Genomic DNA, 10859 nt, shown 5'->3' on the forward strand with positions numbered 1-10859 from the left:
TTAGGGCTTGCACTTGACCTTGCTATGCCATCATGTGTCATCTGTCATTGGGACAGGGGCACGGCAGGAATTTTCCCCACTTGGCTGATTGGCTGTTGCCATTTGGGTTTCGCCTGCCACGTAGCAAATCGTCACAACTGCTAAGGTTGTGGGTAGGCTCTGGTTCAGGTGATAGGGATGGGAGAATGCTCTCGCCATCCCTATGTGAAGGGTACTCTGTTAAAGGAATCCAGGGACCCGATGGTTTGGTCAACCCCTGAGAGGGGGTTGTGCCCGTGCCTGAGTCCAGGGGGGCATTTGGGTGGCGGAGATAGCCTGTTCCCAGCTTTCTGCTTATCCAGGTGTTCACCCTAGGCTGACCTATGCTGGTGCCCTGGGTCACTGCTACCTGCCACGGTGCAGGGAGCTAGTCGAACCAGAGCCTATGCAACCACTCACTTTCTGTAATCAATAAAGTTGTGGCCTAAATTCTGCCAAAAACCAAACCAAAATTTAAGTCTTGTCTGAATTTATTTAAGGGGGAGGTTTAAAGGTCTGAACACGCAACACAGCTGCCCTAACTCAGGCCCAGAAAACCGTGAATGGGTTCAACTCACTGCATGCACACAATTTTTAATTTTTTTAAAAAAATGTTTTATGCTCTTGTACTTTGCTGTATAAAGGGGACGCGGGTGGCGCTGTGGGTAAAACCACAGTGCCTAGGACTTGCCGACCGTATGGTTGGCGGTTCGAATCCCCGTGGCGGGGTGAGCTCCCGTCGTTTGGTCCCAGCTCCTGCCCACCTAGGAGTTCGAAAGCACCCTTAAGTGCAAGTAGATAAATAGGTACTGCTTTATAGCGGGAAGGTAAACGGCGTTTCCGTGTGGTGCGCTGGTGCCGGTTCGCCAGAGCAGCTTCGTCACGCTGGCCACGTGACCCGGAAGTGTCTGCGGACGGCGCCGGCTCCCGGCCTCTAGAGTGAGATGAGCGCACAACCCTAGAGTCTGTCAAGACTGGCCCGTATGGGCAGGGGTACCTTTACCTTTACCTTTACTTTGCTGTATCTTTATCAGTAAATCACCACACAACTTTTAAAAAGGATTCTCCCTTAATTTTTTACTTGGTCTACTTGACCACTGTGGCAACGGGATCTGATGGACCTTTGATTTAATCCAGCAGGGCTCTCCTTAGGCTCTTGAGCGTATTGTGAATTAAATTGATGCTGCTTGTGTAGCAATACGTGGACTGGTTGACAGGAATTAAAGCAGAAGCTGAGCTCCTAATTGTCACCAGCTTATTAAACCCTAAATGCAAAATGTTTCAGTTCTTCTAGGATCTTTTAAACTGTTGGGTAGATTAAACAAGAGCAGCAGCAGCAGTAGTAAGGAGAGAGTGCTGCAAGATTCCTGGATGCTTAAAGTGAAACAATAAAGTTGGCGTTATATCACCCTCATGTGTCCATGTAGAAAAATTGCAAGAGTTGTATAAAGGGCAGAAAGCAGGCGGTCAAAATGAGCTGATCTTATTTGCAAAGCTGGACTAATGCAACAGTGACCCATCAGTCAGTTTCTTGTTTTTGTTTTTTAACTAGATTTAATTCAGGTTCGAAAAAGTTATTGGAAATAAGGCCAGTGTTCTGTGGTTTTCTGACAGGACCAGCCCAGAACTCCTGACAGGCAGACCACCAATTGTCCAGACCACTAATAATAATAATAATAATAATAATAATAATAATAATAATATTTGTACCCCACCCATCTGGCTGGGTCTCCCCAGCCACTCTGGGTGGCTTCCAACAAAGATTAAAAATACATTAAAATGTCACACATTAAAAACTTCCCTGAACAGGGCTGCCTTCAGATGTCATCTAAATGTCAGGTAGTTGTTTATTTCCTTGACATCTGATGGGAGGGTGTTCCACAGGGCGGGCACCACTACCGAGAAGGCCCTCTGCCTGGTTCCCTGTAACCTCACTTCTTGCAGTGAGGGAACCGCCAGAAGGCCCTCAGTGCTGGACCTCAGTGTCCGGGCAGAACGATGGGGGTGGAGACGCTTCTTCAGGTATACTGGGCCGAGGCCGTTTAGGGCTTTAAAAGTCAGCACCAACACTTTGAATTGTGCTCGGAAACGTACTGGGAGCCAATGTAGGTCTTTCAAGACAGGTGTTATGTGGTCTCGGCGGCTGCCCCCAGTCACCAGTCTAGCTGCCGGATTCTGAATTAGTTGTAGAGGATATGTAGACATTCATACCCTCCAATGTAAAAATAGGGATGTCCTATTCAATAACAATAATCTCCTTGGCTCAGGGGCTGCATAACTCCATACCCTCCCATATTTCTCCGATGAAAATAGGGACGTCCTATGGTAAAGAAGGACAGTCCAGGATCAAATCAGAAACTGGGACAGCTTCTGTAAATCTGGGACTGTCCCTGGGAAATAGGGACACTTAGAGGGTCTGGACATTATTTTGTAGGGCCTACGGCTGACCTTAGGACTTATGGAGCTCGTAGATGCATACCCTCCAACATCTTGAGTCCCCAAACCAGGACGCATGTCTTCCCTCCTGTCCTCCTGCGCGAGTCACGAGACACACACATGACCACTGAGTCCTAAATACACACTTATTTTTGAAGCCATGCTTGCCTGGCATTCAACAACACATGTTGTTGCAGCTCTGAAAAAGTTCTTTCTGGGGTGAGATCTCGGCACAAAATCACATGAGATCACTGTACCCAAAATGGTTGCCGTGCTCTTGTGAGAGAAAAAGCGATGTCCCTTTTTTTTTGGACACCCTGCGTATGGCGGATGTCATAAGCTCTCCTGAGACCATCACCTTGAATGATACAGTGGTACCTCGGGTTACAGATGCTTCAGGTTACAGATGCTTCAGGTTACAGACTCCGCTAACCCGGAAATAGTACTTTGGGTTAAGAACTTTGCATCAGGATGAGAACAGAAATTGTGCTCCGGCGGCGCGGCGGCAGCAGGAGGCCCCATTAGCTAAAGTGGTGCTTCAGGTTAAGAACAGTTTCAGGTTAAGAATGGACCTCCAGAACGAATTAAATTCTTAACCCAAGGTACCACTGTACTTCACTTGAGGAGACTGAAGGTTTGGGGTAACACGTGAACCCTGAACTGGTTTTTTCTCTCCTCTCTAGACCCATCACAGAACCTCAGGAGTTGGCAACGTGTCTGAACAGAAGCCCAGAACATATTGCCAGTTATTCCTGAGTCCTGCTTATTTGGAAAGTTGGGGAAATGTCATGAGCATCAGCACAAAATGGCTACCATGGGGGTGTAGTTCATCACAAGCTGTGGGGCAATGGTCATTGTGCGAAAAGCCATGTTGCTTCATTAGTTTGCAATCGACATACCCTTCAACATTTCTCCTATGAAAATAGGGGCATGCTATTCCATAATGACAATAATTTTATTATTTATACCCTGCCCATCTGACTGGGTTCAGCCCGGACACTGAGGTCTAGCTCCGAGGGCCTTCTGGCGGTTCCCTCCCTGCGAGAAGTGAGGTTACAGGGAACCAGGCAGAGGGTCTTCTCAGTAATGGCACCCACCCTGTGGAATGCCCTCCCATCAGATGTCCAGGAAATAATCAACTATCTGACTTTTAGAAGACATCTGAAGGCAGCCGTGTTTAGGGAACTTTTAATGTTTGATGTTTTGCCGTGTTTTTAATATTCTGTTGGGAGCCGCCCAGAGTGGCTGGGGAATCCCAACCAGATGGGTGGGGCATAAATAATAAATAATTATTATTAATTATGATTCAAACAAACACTCACACACCCACTGGATATATCCAATCATAAATCTCATCACACAGAAGTGGTTCTGATCCTTTCATCATGGGGCCAGGGAGATAGTCATCAAAACTGTGACAGCGGACAGGATGAACTCACATTCTTATCCACTGTTTCAGTCCCAATCCTCTTCCTCAATGTGGCACCTCAATGTGGGGAGTTGAGACGTACATCTGACAACATTGTGTTTATGGTCACATGTAGTTTGGCTCATATAAGAGCACTAAATTCCTATCTTCTGTTCTGGACACAATACCAACAGTCCAAAGCAGTAGATTCTGAAAATGGAGTTATCTCTGTTCAGACAAAAAATCAATTTGGGGATGACAGTTTTATTAAATAACTTCCTGAAATATCCACTATATTTGCTTATCTCACAATAGGTTCTGTAGTTTTCATTGTTGCTATGGAAGTTCTTCCCCCTCGGAAGCCTTGCGAAATTATTATTGTTATTCTTATTGATTTCTGTACTATTAGACTTAGGAATTCAAGGTGTCACGCGAAATGAATATTTGCATATAGCATCTTTCCCTCCACACACATTATCCACCTACCTGCTATTAGAAGCCCATTACCAGATTACAAAATTGATTCTGCTGTCTTTTGTGTGGGCTGCATTTTGATGCTTGCAAGCAATTTTTGTGCCAGGAAAAATCCCTGTGGCTTATTGTTGAAAGGGCAGATATAATGTACGCTTGTTATTTATTTCATTTATGAATCTCTTCCCGTGAGGCACCCCGAAGCAATCTGCAATTGAATTACAGGTATGGAACTGTGACATGTATGAAAAAGGTGAAAGGATTGCATACTTCAAAAAAACAAAAAACAAAACCAAAAACCAAAAACCAGTTAAAGAATCATAAATATAAAAATAGTTTAAAACAACAGCATGTACATAAAGCCAAATCCATTATAAGACATGAAACCAACCAGTGCTTTTTTCTGGGGGGGACGCAGGGGTACGCACACCCCTAAACCAGGGCTGGATTTAGGTTTGATGAAGCCCTAAGCTACTGAAAGTAATGGGGCCCTTTATATATCCAGCTGTCCTTCATCAACAACAAATTGTCGCTGTTTTTTGTGTTGAATATATGCTACAGTGGTACCTCGGGTTACATACGCTTCAGGTTACAGACTCCGCTAACCAAGAAATAGTGCTTCAGGTTAAGAACTTTGCTTCAGGATGAGAACATAAATCGTGCTCTGGTGGTGCAGCAGCAGCAGGAGGCCCCATTAGCTAAAGTGGTGCTTCAGGTTAAGTACAGTTTCAGGTTAAGTACAAATCTTCGGAACGAATTAAGTACTTAACCCAAGGTACCACTGTATATGGTAATTTATGGACCTGATAGGTCTCTAAAGCCATTTGCACATTAAAAAAAGTGACATTTTAGGGAGCAGGCTAGCAGGCGGGGCCCATGACGTACATCAGAGGACCCTACACAACACAAAACACTGTTTCTGTATGTAGGTTTTATTTTATTTGTTTTTTATCTTATATTTTGCAAATGGACATCCAGTTCCCCTCCTCCTTTAATTTTTTTGGGGGGCCCTCAAGAGAGTGGGGCCCTAAGCTATAGCTTGTTTAGCTTATACAGTGGTACCTCTGGTTGCGAAAGGGATCCGTTCTGGAGGCCCGTTTGCAACATGAAAAGAACGCAACCCACAGTGGCGTGTCTGCGCGCGCGCGGGTTGCGAGTCGCCACTTCTGCACATGCACGTGACGTCATTTTGTGCATCTGTGCATGCGCGAGTGGTGAAACCTGGAAGTAACCCTTTCCGGTACTTCCGGGTCGCCGCGGGACCTAACCTGAAAGAACGTAACATGAAGTGGATGTTACATGACGTATGACTGTACGTAAATCTGGCACTGCCCTAAACATTTTGTGAATCTAAGTTTGGCCTCATTGAGGGGCAGTATTTCAATATAAGCAGGAAAATGAGAGTACCCCTAAATATATTTTTTAAGGGGGGAAAAGCACTGAAACCTACTAGAATAAATATTTTAGAATGCTTGTTGAAAGAGAAAAGGCTTTTGCAGGCCAAAAAGACAAGACATAAGACAGTATGCAGTAGGAGTCAGTTCCAAAGGATAGGCTCAGCCATCTTAATGGCCCAATTTTGACAAATACAGAAAAATAACTGGCAAACAGGCCAACGTGCTTGAGGGATAGGTGCGTGAGTGAGAGGAGGCACATTCCCAAACTACGATTTTGTTGAACAAGTTTTCCCAAGCACAACGGTCTCAACCCAAATGCGTGCACGTGTGTAAACGCCTTCGTTCAATTCTTCCTTGGAGGTTTTTAAGCAGAGGTTGGATGGCCATTTGTCACGGGTGCTTTAGCTGAGATTCCTGCATTTTTAGGGGGTTGGACAAAATGGTCATTTCCAACTCTACAACTCTAGGATTCTAGGATCGGACGGTCTTTGCCACTGCCAGTTTTCTAATAAGCACCTGTTCCTGTGCAAGAATTCCTTATCCATTTGTGGCCATATTTAGCCCATTAACCTAAAATACATGTGTCCCTTGTCTTATTTATCTCCAAGCGGCTCCAAGCCGGCTCCTGCGTTAGCAGGGGGACATTCCAGCCCCCTGCATCAGCCAACCCTGCTGCTGCGCCGCACCCCGCAGCCAGCCAATCGGCTTGGCCTGGGGGGTGGGGTTTAGTGACGAATCACCCTCCCACCCACCCTTTAGGTCATATCTCCTCTTTTGACTTTGCTATGGACCTGGGTTGGTTGCCTTGGTTGCTGTGATGGCTTGGGATTTGGACTCGGATGCTGAACGTGAGGGATCCCAGCCTGCACAGGATGTCCCGCCTCCAGAACCAGCTGAGCTGGGGCTGGAGCATGAGCCTGAAGGGTTCTCACCTGTGCTGAATCCTCAGGTGCAGACATCAGCTGAGTCTGCTCTGGCTCCTGAGGTGATGGAGGACCCATTGCCTGCAGGTGCTCCACTCTCAGCCCTGTCAGAGGAAGCTGAGGTTGCCTCTGGGTCCGGTAACCCTCCAGCCTCTCCTGAGCTGCAGAGGCTCAGGGCAGAGAGGTGGAGGGAACTAAGTTCCTGCAGGAGGAGTGCTTGCCTCCAGGCCAGGAGAGGCGAGTCACCTGTCGTCTGGGGCCGCCCTATGCCTCGGGGCAGATAAAAGCCGGCCAGCCCCAGTCCCAAGATGCGGGAGCAACATCATTGGTTGCTAGTTCCTGCCTGAACTCTGTCCTGCTTTCCTGCCTGAGCTCCTGACCCGCCCTGGCTCCCTGCTTGCAAGCCTGTTCCTGACTTCACTCGACTCCCTGCCCTGCACCCAGATTCAACTACTACGGACTGCCTCCACATTGCACCTTTGACCACAGACTGGACTTGGACCTCGCCTCTCAGGTAACCCATGGGACTAGCATGGTAGGAATTCTTATCCAATGTGGCAAATTGGCACCAGCCTCTTGGTTTTCGCACCTACCTCGTAGCAAATCGCCACAACCTTTTGGGTATTGGTGATTAGGCATTGGAATATGTGTGGTCTGTTGGAGGGCAGGTTGTGGCCATCACCTTCCCCTCCTTTTGGGTATTCTGTTAAAGGGATCCGGTGGTCGTGGATCCTGTCCAATGCCCTGCTGGTGGCTAGGGCCATGGCACGGCCCCCGGTAACATCAGGGGACGCTTCAGTTGTATTTGCATCAACAAGCTCCTCCCACTGGTTGTTAACTCTCAAAATGACTTCCTGCTGGATGGGGTCGGGTCAAGTATAGTCTGTTTGATCCAATGCCTCAGCCAATACCACTCACTCGTTGTAACCAATAAAGTTGTGGCCATATTTAGCCCATTAACCTAAAATACATGTGTCCCGTGTCTTATTTATCTCCAAGCGGGTGGCGGATCCTTGACTCACAAATTGTTCAAGAGCTCCCTAGCTGATTCGGGGAAACTGAAACAAATCCCATTGCGAAATCCCAGGAACAGGATACACCTGTCCAAAATATTTTATGCCATGAAAGCAATGTTTTAGTTGCCCTTATCTCTTGCCCATAAACTGTGAGCATAATGAACGGGTGTTAAAACCATGTGCACATTTTAGACGCAGCCCTTAAATATCCTATAAATATACGAATTTATCGTTCCGGCGCTTGAGGCCAATATTTTAAATCCGTACCTTCAAACTGTTGGGTGTCAGAAACCGGTTCATTGGCTTTAAATCACAGGCAAAGTGAATAGGACTCCCATTCCAGTCAGCAGCATTATCTTTGGGCTGTCTGTTTTGCATGTCACTTTCCACTGCTGTGATTTATTAGAGACCGGCATCGACAAAAAATCATGGGCTGCATTGAAAGGATAGTGAAAAGCATTCCAGTCCACTAGATGTCCTTCTAGGCTTTCCCAGAGCAGAAGATACCTTGGCTTCACAATCCTCATATATCATTTAAAGAACATTCCACTTCTGTCCTCTTTGACTCTTGAACACGCCAGTGCTCTCCCAGTCCCAAGGAAAGATACTGACATTTTAATTAGATCGTAAGAGGGAAAGTTACTTAAATCTCAGCAGGTGCAGCCGTGTGCAGATATTTTTGGCAGGGCGGATCTCTATTATGTTATATCTTCCCCAGTTATTTCATTTGCATGGCTATTGTGCTCGAATAATAGAGATACTTTATTAATTTAAATGAAAAAATTATACTGGCTCCGATGGTTATCGTAGAGATAAGAAAAGCTGAATTCCTTCTGCAACGATCATTTCTGGGTGTGGAAAGGTAAACATTCCATGAATGTGAACACAACGAATGTCTACACTTTGGGTGATATCCAACTAATTTGCACTCAGAGTAGACCTATTGAAATTAATGGTTTCCGCTGATTTCAATGGAAATCACTGTTAGGCTGCAACCCTAAACACACTTACTAGAGAATAAATCCCACAGAACACAATGGAACCTACTTCCAAGTAAGCATACAGAGTATCACCCCGTTAGGGACTTCCTGTAGGATCCATTTTTGTGCACAATAAAAATGTTTTGCCTTGCACATCTACATGTTTCCTGTGCTTCTGCACTTTGAGAAATGGCCCTGCAGAGTTTATGTTCATCTCACTATAATATTTGCTCCTTGGACTCTGGCCGTGGGATTCACATTGACACCTTTTGGATATTCTCTGTGGTGTTACTGGAGATGTGCAATGAAAGCAGGGATGAGGAATGCCCCCATCCCCCCCCCCCAATCATTCAGCTCACACACTGAGATCCAGCTCTGAGGGCCTTTTGGTGGTTCCCTCATTGTGAGGCTACAGGGAACCAGGCAGAGGGCCCTCTCAGTAGCGGCACTCACCCTGTGGAATGTCCTCCCATCAGATGTCAAGGAAATAAACAACTACAGTGGTACCTTGGTTCTCACAACGTCTGGGTTTTTGGCGTTTGGGAGCCGAAATGTTTGAGTACCAAGGCGTTCAAGAACCAAGGTTCCACTGTACAGTGGTACCTCTGGTTACGAACTTAATTTGTTCTGGAGGTCCGTTCTTAACCTGAAACCATTTTTAACTTGAGGTACCACTTTAGCTAATGGGGCCTCCCACCGCCGCTGTGCCGCCGCCGCACAATTTCTGTTCTCATCCTGAGGTAACGTTCTTAACCCGAGGTACTACTTCTGGGTTAGCGGAGTCTGTAACCCGAAGTATTTGTAACCCAAGGTGTTTGTAACCCGAGGTACCACTGTATTTGACTTTTAGAAGACATCTGAAGGCAGCCCTGCGTAGGGAAGTTTTTAATGTTTGAAGTTTTTCTGTGGTTTAATTTGTTGGCTCACTCGCTGGATCATCACCTTGCCATGGTGTGTGGGTTTGCACGTTCCTGTGATCCTTGTGAGTGAAGCTGTCGGGACTCCCAGCAGGGTCACTCAAGGTGGTAAGGTCAAAGGGGAGGAGCTAGACAAAGAATGATCCAAGAAGTCCTCAATGGCAGAACAGGCGGAAGATAACAAGCGGTATGTTACAACGGCTGTGAAGGCTGATGAAGGTTGCAGCAGATAAGAATCTACCGGTCGTCATGATACTCATGTCATCGGAACAGAGCCTTACTGCGAAAACTTGCATTGGTCAGCGTACACTAATCTCCACACATAAAACAAATTCACGTACAGGCATCTTCCAAAAACCCCATGGAAGACAATCTTACTCGGCTATGAGTGATTGCCAAAGAAGAATTTGTAGGAAGCTGCCCAGAGTAACTGGGACCACCCAGTCAGATGGGTGGCATATAAACAAATGATGATGATGGTGATGAATTTGGCAGGAATGTAGCCTACTGTACAAAGCTAAGCACATCATTGTCCACTTCGGCCCTGCCCACCATTGACATGTGCCTCTTGAAGGGTTGCTCATGAGACAAGTTAGCTTTTGTGCTGGTAAAATGTTCCTCACCCCTGGTGTAGATAGAGGAGTCCATGGTCTGACGTTGTATAAAGCAGCTTCCTTTAACTGAGTCATGCTTCTTCCGTCACCACTGTTGAAAAAGGAAGGAGAACATATCAGATTGATCCTCTGCGAAAGAGATTTAGAGAGCACAGCTCATTAAATTCTCTGTTGTTGCGACCTCTGATACGTAGTCAAGTTCTAATAATGTCAACTTGGTGTCTGCCTGGAAATAGAGGTTGGGCTTGAGTCACAAATGGGGTGAGCCAATTGTCTAATGTGTACAACGCCAGGAACAGAACACATTATTTACCACATTCAGTAATGCCAGTAGGCAATCTTGTGATGCACTGAGAGGTCTCTCTGTCATCCCAGATGATCAAAGGCAAGCTACTTACCTTTGTACAGAGAAAACTCGAGGACAGCTGTTTACATGGGTAGATGGTGATCATTCATCACCTACAAAGAACACAATGTTCTGGCGTCCTTTGCCCTATTCTCCTGGATGCTTCACCAAGAACATAAATTATTTTGGCATTTTTGCGTATGTTGACCAAACCTCCATCTTTTATGTGTTTGCAATCAGTCCTGGTTTTTGATGTTGTTCTTTTTGGAGAGAGAGAGGGGTACCAAGGAAAATCTGCAGATATGTGAAAATAAGATGAAATTGGGAGGTTTA

At 46.1% G+C, this 10859-nt stretch overlaps 1 long non-coding RNA gene across 1 annotated transcript; it reads right to left on the bottom strand.

Moving 5' to 3' along the window:
* Positions 1-4477: 4477 nt before the first annotated feature.
* On the bottom strand, positions 4478-10307 carry LOC308486797. Its single transcript, XR_013991319.1, has 2 exons — positions 10190-10307; positions 4478-4541 (listed from the first exon to the last, which is right to left on the bottom strand). It is a non-coding gene; the product is annotated as an uncharacterized lncRNA (long non-coding RNA).
* Between the last annotated feature and the right edge of the window lie 552 nt (positions 10308-10859).

The sequence above is a fragment of the Podarcis pityusensis genome (genome assembly GCF_964106645.2).
Source record: "Podarcis pityusensis genome assembly, chromosome: 10".
In the NCBI taxonomy this organism is placed as follows: Eukaryota; Metazoa; Chordata; class Lepidosauria; order Squamata; family Lacertidae; genus Podarcis; species Podarcis pityusensis.